This window comes from Octodon degus, unplaced genomic scaffold (assembly GCF_000260255.1).
Source record: "Octodon degus isolate 3935 unplaced genomic scaffold, OctDeg1.0 scaffold00075, whole genome shotgun sequence".
NCBI lineage: Eukaryota > Metazoa > Chordata > Mammalia > Rodentia > Octodontidae > Octodon > Octodon degus.
The window spans coordinates 5836675-5843790 of NW_004524651.1; the positions used below are offsets into that span (position 1 = coordinate 5836675).

Consider the following 7116-nt stretch of genomic DNA (forward strand, 5'->3'; position numbering starts at 1 on the left):
TGAGATCATAGAGAAATATTTTCCCTGGCCATCCTTAGGCTGTATTCTGTTCACTGATTGCCTTCAACTCTCAGCCTGCAGTACACAGGAGAGCTATTCAGGGAGCTCGGAGCCACCGCTGAGCTCTCTCCCTTAGCAGCTAAAGGTTGTTTTGTGAATCCTTCTGATAATCCTGACAAATAGCCCTGAATTTTGCTATAAAGGTTCTAAACCTGGATCTGAACAGTCAGTCACTAATTAACAGTAAGCCTAAATTCTGTCTAGATTGGACACATCCAACACAGCTCATCAGAGGTTCTTCTAAAACATTAAATAACAACACAAAGATGCAGAATCTAAAAAAAAAAAAAAATGCCAACATATTCAAGGGACACAAAGTTAAATGCAAATTGCTTTCCACTGCAAATTTCCTAAGAAGACATCAATGTCCCAAAATCAAATTTCCTTCCACAGGATTTAAAGTCCAAAATAATTCCATCCAAAATCAAATTCCCTTTATTCTGTAAGTTAAATGCCCAAACTCATAAGAGCACAAAATAAAATTTTCTTACCCTTGTAAGTAAAAGTTCAAAGAAACTGAAATCCAAAGTTCGCAAGTTCAAATCTTATAATCATTATTGCAAAACTTTCTGTTCTTCTAAGTCTCAGACACAGATGTTTTATTCTACATAAATTTGTGTTCCTCCAGCAGCTACTGCCTGACGTATTGCCCTCTCTGGAAATGTGTGTGGTTCTTTCAGGACTTCAAAATTAAAGCTAACTTTCCATTTGAACTACTTTTTAAAAATTCAAATGGTTTGTAGCCACACGAGGTTATTTATTCTATACTCAGATATAGAAAACACAAGCAATCTCTGCCCCTTAGGAAAGTTAACCTAGGCAGATGATACTAGCAGAGCACCACATTATGCACAGCATGGCAGACACTTGGGTTACCCGAGGGCAGAAAGGCAGGTTGAGAACATGTTCTCATTTCAGCCTAGCCCAGAAGCCAGGCTTTTCCCAAACCCACGAGTTGGGAGCACACTCACTGAAGAGAACATGCCACCAAGAGACAAAGGTGGCTGTGCTGTCCCTAGAAACACACACTCAATGCATGCCTTCTCCTGTGTCAGGTCATTGTATTGAGACATCACTGCCATTTGGCAAACTATGAAGATTTGCAACAACAGCAGGCCAAGGCATCAGGGCAAAGCTGTGATGTGTCATGGTATTGTTCCACCTGCTGTCAAAGCTCTCCTTTGGTGCTGGTGTCTCTAACACCTGAGGGCTGTATTGAAGGTGGGCTCTACCCAGTGACACAGCCTGCACCATCTCTTTTGAAAAGGGCATTTTTAGTTTTGCACCATTCAGTCTGATTTCATTTCTTCTTCCTATGGAAATAAGCCTTAAAACATGCCTGTTCAGGGACATTTCTCCTCTGTTCCCACATTAACTTTGACTAGGGAATCACAGTCAGAAGAACCTTGGACTGATGCTTTTGTTGGTGTTACTGAATCTAGCACTTTAAGGCACCTAATGAGAACCCACATCTCTGCACATGATCCTAAGGCAACACTCTCTCTCTCTCTGGTTCAGGGGTTCAGCATTTCTTTTCATATTCATGTTTTTCTGCAGTAATGGGTTTATCCCAAGTATTTTATTTTCCTCTTTTTTTTTTTCAAACTTTCTTATGTAAATTGGGCTTCACTTTCTACAGTACTTAGAGAATCCCTCACCATCTCTAATGCATGAGCTACTACAATTGGCTGACCCCAGAGCCTACCTTCTTTCACTTCTTTTTCTTCTTTAACTGGTTCTTCTAACGCATTTTTTTAGCTCAGGCAATTTCAGGAAAAAAAAAATCCTACACGACTTGAATACTAGTGGTCTATGCATCAAGTACTTTGAAGACAGAAAGGATAGAGAAAGCGGATGGGGAAGAGCCAAGAAAAGGTACAGTTTCAGCTAATGATGCAGCCTGCTCCTGAACTCTCAGGGACTTTGGCAATAAAAATCACCTCTTGGTGCTTGTTAGTCTCTCGGGAAAAGAGCAGCTTGGCTGGGCTGCTGTAACTCCCAGGCACTGTAAGCTTTTCCTCAGGTAAGGTGGCTCAGGCAGCTCGAGGTCAGTCCCCTGAGGAAAGTGAGAGTGGCAAGCCAGGCAGTTGCCATAGCCCAGCCCACAGATCATGATTTTAGTTTAATGTCATGGTTTGTGCACTGGATGAGAAACTGAGAGAAGTTTATTCTACATCCTAATACTCAAAAGGCTTTCAGAAAGACTTTGTGGCTCTTTAGCTGAAATTTTGCTGCACCACTGCAGGCTTACTAGACGGTCCAATGGCCAGCATTTTCTATGGGTAGGGAGAGCACTGTAACATATATTTGCCATACAGTAGTCCATTGCATTCAACAGAGTCTTTGTACGCACCAGGGGCCCACCAAGATTAAGTTCCTAGGTGCACTCTCTTCCTTGAACCAAACAAAAGACTCTCAGTCTTCATCTATTCCTCAAGGATATGGAAATACGTGATTATGTTAGGTAGAATAAGTGCCTCTTCATTTCTCTCCCCTCCAAGTTCAAACCAGCTGAAAGCAGATGAATGATCAGGGAAATAAAATGAAAACTTCTCCCTCATAGTAGTAGTGCCCTTTGGTAAAAGCACAGGCATCATTTTAGGGAACTCATCCCCTAAGCTTCAGACCACATGACTATGTGGCTGTGATCTGCTTTGTGTCACCCAGCAGAAACCAACCCCACCATGGTGCGTCCAGAGGCCACAGCAGTGCCGTTCAACCTGGGCCACCCTTTGTGTTCCCAAGAAGACACTGCAAAGTACAGATGCTGAGTCCCAACTCCCCAAGATTCCAGTGCACTTGGTCTTTGGGAGTTATCTGAGCCTGGGTAATTTTTAAAGCTACTTATTGGATTTCAACAGCAGTCAAAGCTTAGAAGAGTCCTGGGGAATGCAAAAACATAGTCACAAGTATGGAAGAGACAGATAGAACGTCTTCTAACAAGTAAATCCCTGCTGTAAATTGAGTTTTATTTGATCTTTGTTTTTTTATAGAATCCAGTACAATTTTTTAAAAAACTTAACAGATATGCTAGGCTCTGAATCTGATGAGCTAAACTCTGGGAGTAATGGCAAATCAGATACAGAGTTGAGAGAGAGAGACAGAGATGCAATCTGGTCTGGAGTCAGCTTTGTCCTTGATTGTATTAAGATGATCAGCTGCCATTTTTCCTGTGTGTAGGTTGATGATAATCTGAAGCTGCTATGACCCACCATACAGAATATCCAACATTTAATAAAAAGTACCAAGCACACCAACAAACAGCATTCAAAAAATTAAATAAATAAACAATAAAGACAAACACAGAAGACAAATTTACTGAGAGCATATTAGGGATGGAATTTTACAAATATATGATTAATGATTTGAGATAATAAATGATAAGATGGAAACTTTTTCCAACACAACTGGAAAAATAATCAAAGAAGTCATAGACTTGAAAAAATTTAACAACTACATTGAAGAATTGAGAGGTTATGATAGCCAGCAGTTATATAAAAGAAAACTATAAAACTGAAATGCCATTAACCATCCAGCAGAAAAGTATAAAAACGAAATATAAGAAGTAAAGCCATGCTGTTATGTTGACCTATAGGGAACTCAGGTCAACAATTTCTGACATTGCCAGTCAAGCGGAAGACCCAATACTATTATGGGCTACTGGACTCTTTTAGAATATTTTGCTGAGCTTACACACCTATAATATTCAAATAATGGAACTTAACCAAAAAAAGGGGATACAGATGAATGTCCATTTTGTATCTGTGCATTCAAAGTGGTTAGGATAGATATAGAGTTACATTCTCTTAATGAATAGAGAAATTTGTTCTAATGGTGTTTGTAAATGGGATATCATGTCCGCATCTTGTACAGTAGTTAACCACTGGGAAGAATGCATGCAATGTGTTGATTATTGAAATTGTCCTACCCATTTGATTTGAAACTGTCTCATTGCTATTTGTCAATAAAATTATGGGGAAAAAAACAAAAAAAACCCAAAAATTATACAAATTTCTAGAAAGAGAGCAAAGAAAATGAACACTGTGGAAAACATATAAGTGCTACATGGGAAATGATGAAGAGATCAACACACGTACAACCGCAGGCCCAGAAGAGAAAGAAAACAGAACGGAAACAGTATTTGGAGTTATGAGATAAAATATTTCCGTAGGATTAGGGACACAAGATTTCAAAAGATGTTAATGGTCAGAGGGTACAGGCTAAGTGGCAGGTCTCAGGGAAGAGAGGGAGTGCAATTTTCTGGAAGCTGACATGGAGGTAATCCTGAATGGTGGGATCAAACCAATTGGGGTCCACAAGCTAAGGCTATGAACAAACATCCCCAAATGTGGCCTGTGCATCTATGTATGGAAGTCGTGACATTTTGTGGTCTCTGATTTCATTCTCCTACCTTACCCTGGACAATTCACCCCCAGTTATGCTGCCAAGCTGCTGAGCAAAGATTTCAACCACACTCACAGAACTTGACCCATAGGGGGTGAGACCCTCATGGTGCATATTCACCTCCTTTTCAACCTTAGAGACCCCTACTTTATTTCAGGCATTTGGAAATCTTTCTCCTGCTTTAAAACTTCACTCTGTCTTTTTTTTTTTTTTTTACTCAAAAGAAACACATTTATTCATAAAAAGATCTACCTGTATTCACAGAAGCTTCATTTATAATGACCCAGAAATCGAAACAATCCAGATGTTCATACCATACCCAAACAAAATACCTGCCCAGCAATAAAAAGGTACCAACCAAGGTTGCACGGCTAAATTTCAAAAGTACAGGAGTAGATGGAATAAAAATAAAAGGCTACACATAGCAGGATTCCATTGTATGGCATTCTGGCAAAGGTTTAAAGAGAAAAGGCCAGGAAACAAATCAGTGGATCCAGGACTTGGGAAGGAAGGGGTGCGCTGCATCAGGAGAGCCCTGAAAGAGCCAAGCAGCCCTCAGTGCTCACGCACCTCAACCTTCTTAGCGCCTACCAGACTTCTGGATACTTTGGGGCCACCCCACCAAAACTTCTGGGGCATAGACAAGCCTGGGTTTAACTTTCAGCTTGCTAATTTCCCAGCTAAACTAACTTTAAGGAAGTTAAACTCTCTATTGGAAAACAAACCTCAAATCAATTTATCCACTGATGTGTGGATTTTTCTTCCCCACCAGGAAGCCGGCAAGTCTGCAGCAGTGGACACCATCCGGGTATCTTCTCATCTGATTCAGTCCTGGCTGTATCTGGAAACAGCATCAGATTCCACAGGTTGGGGGTACAACCCCCAAGCCTGGCCTCAAACACAAATGCATACATATAATACACAGACACACACACTCCTCCCTATATAAAATACATACATATCATACTGTCTAAACATCATGTTCCTCCATACATTTCACCTAAGTGAGTGCACGAGATCAGTGTATAAAGCCCTTTGCCTGGCTGACCACCTTCCCACCTAAAAGGAGCTACATAATGTCCCTAAGCCACCAACTGGCTTCAACTAAATCCCTAAACTCATCACAGCTTGTTGACACTGAGTGCTGGAGCACAAATCTCACACAAGAGCCTTTAGAGGGCACAGGCCCACAAAGGAGAGCTCTACTCTCAATACTGTCTCAGCTTTGTAATTCCCTATGCCCCAGAACTCGGCTGAGTCAGTGTCTTTCCAGTCTATCACCTGTAAACGGCTGATGTCAACGGACTTAAGACCAGACTTTACAGGTTCATTCTTCAGTCTACTGATTTTCTATCTCCCAGACCGTCTGTATACTTTTAGCAATTTACCAATATCATACATGAATTTTGACAGGCACACAACTAAACTTTGTTGATATAATGAAATACTGAGAACTTGAACAGCCTGATGTAGGAGGAATAAGGACTTTTTAAAATAAAAGCCTTAAGAGTACTTTAAGACAAACAGAATGCAATTTCATCCAATGATTCCAGGATGACTTATGATAGGACTAACTACACCCCACCCAACCTCTATCCTCAAGACGGAATACAAAGAAACCACCAAGTTAACCAGGCAGAAATTAATAACCAGGAGGAGTCAAGGGAAATGTGGAGGTAATTAGCTTATGCTCCCAAAAGTTGGGCACAAACTTTCGAGCAATTCCGTCCAGTGCTAAGTCGTCACACTTGTCTTCATCTTCACACATTTATCCTGAGATTTCTAGAGAACACCAGTTTATAATTTTAGGCATTCAAACTGAGGCAATTCTGAGATGTCACTCTGTAAAGAAGTCATTCCTGTTAACCATTCTTGTAGGGTAAAATAGCCCATGTTTTGTGCATCCAATTTCCAAGCTAGCACAAGCATAACTACATTTTCAGGTTCTACACCAATGTCTTCACAAAATTTCTCCATTCCTTCAGGACCTACAACATCCTCAGTACCTGTATATTCATAGAACCACTCTAAGCACCGCTTACTTGAGAAGGCCTCTTCTTCTGTCTTAATTCTAGCTGAATCATATTTTCTATACATGCTATCATGTCTACTCTTCTTGGCAGATAAGTCATCTCCAGAAGCAGGTCTTCTCTTTTTCCTTGGGGGCATCACTTTACTAAAGCAGTCCGAAGAACTGCAAGACCGGAGGCTTCCTGTTTGGTGATCGTCTTGGCCAACGTCTTCTGTTAGATTTAGCTTATTAAGGGTGTGGTAGATCTTATGAATATTTGCCAGTGTTGAGAGATGAGAGTTCAGCTGAAAGTTGACAGCTGCAGCATCCGAGTGCATTTTCGGGCAGCTCACTCGCCGCCTGGGCTCCCGCGCTTGCCTCGCGGGCCCCCCACCAGCTCACCGTACCTCTGCTGAGAGATTCACTCTGTCTTTTAAATTTGCTTTTATGATACAATCCACATTTTTAGTTATTTTCACAGTGTTTTTCCATGTTTAGTGTAGGCAATCATAATCAAATATTACTAATCTGCTATACTGATCAAAAATCCAATTGGTGCTTTTGCAATCTGATATACAAAATATCTCTTAAGTAGTAACATACTGTGAAAGTAGATAGGAACATTGCCAATTGGCCAGGAA

At 40.8% G+C, this 7116-nt stretch overlaps 1 pseudogene; it reads right to left on the reverse strand.

The window, feature by feature from the left end:
• Window positions 1–6261: 6261 nt before the first annotated feature.
• LOC101567640 lies at window positions 6262–6847 on the reverse strand (annotated as a pseudogene).
• Window positions 6848–7116: the final 269 nt, after the last annotated feature.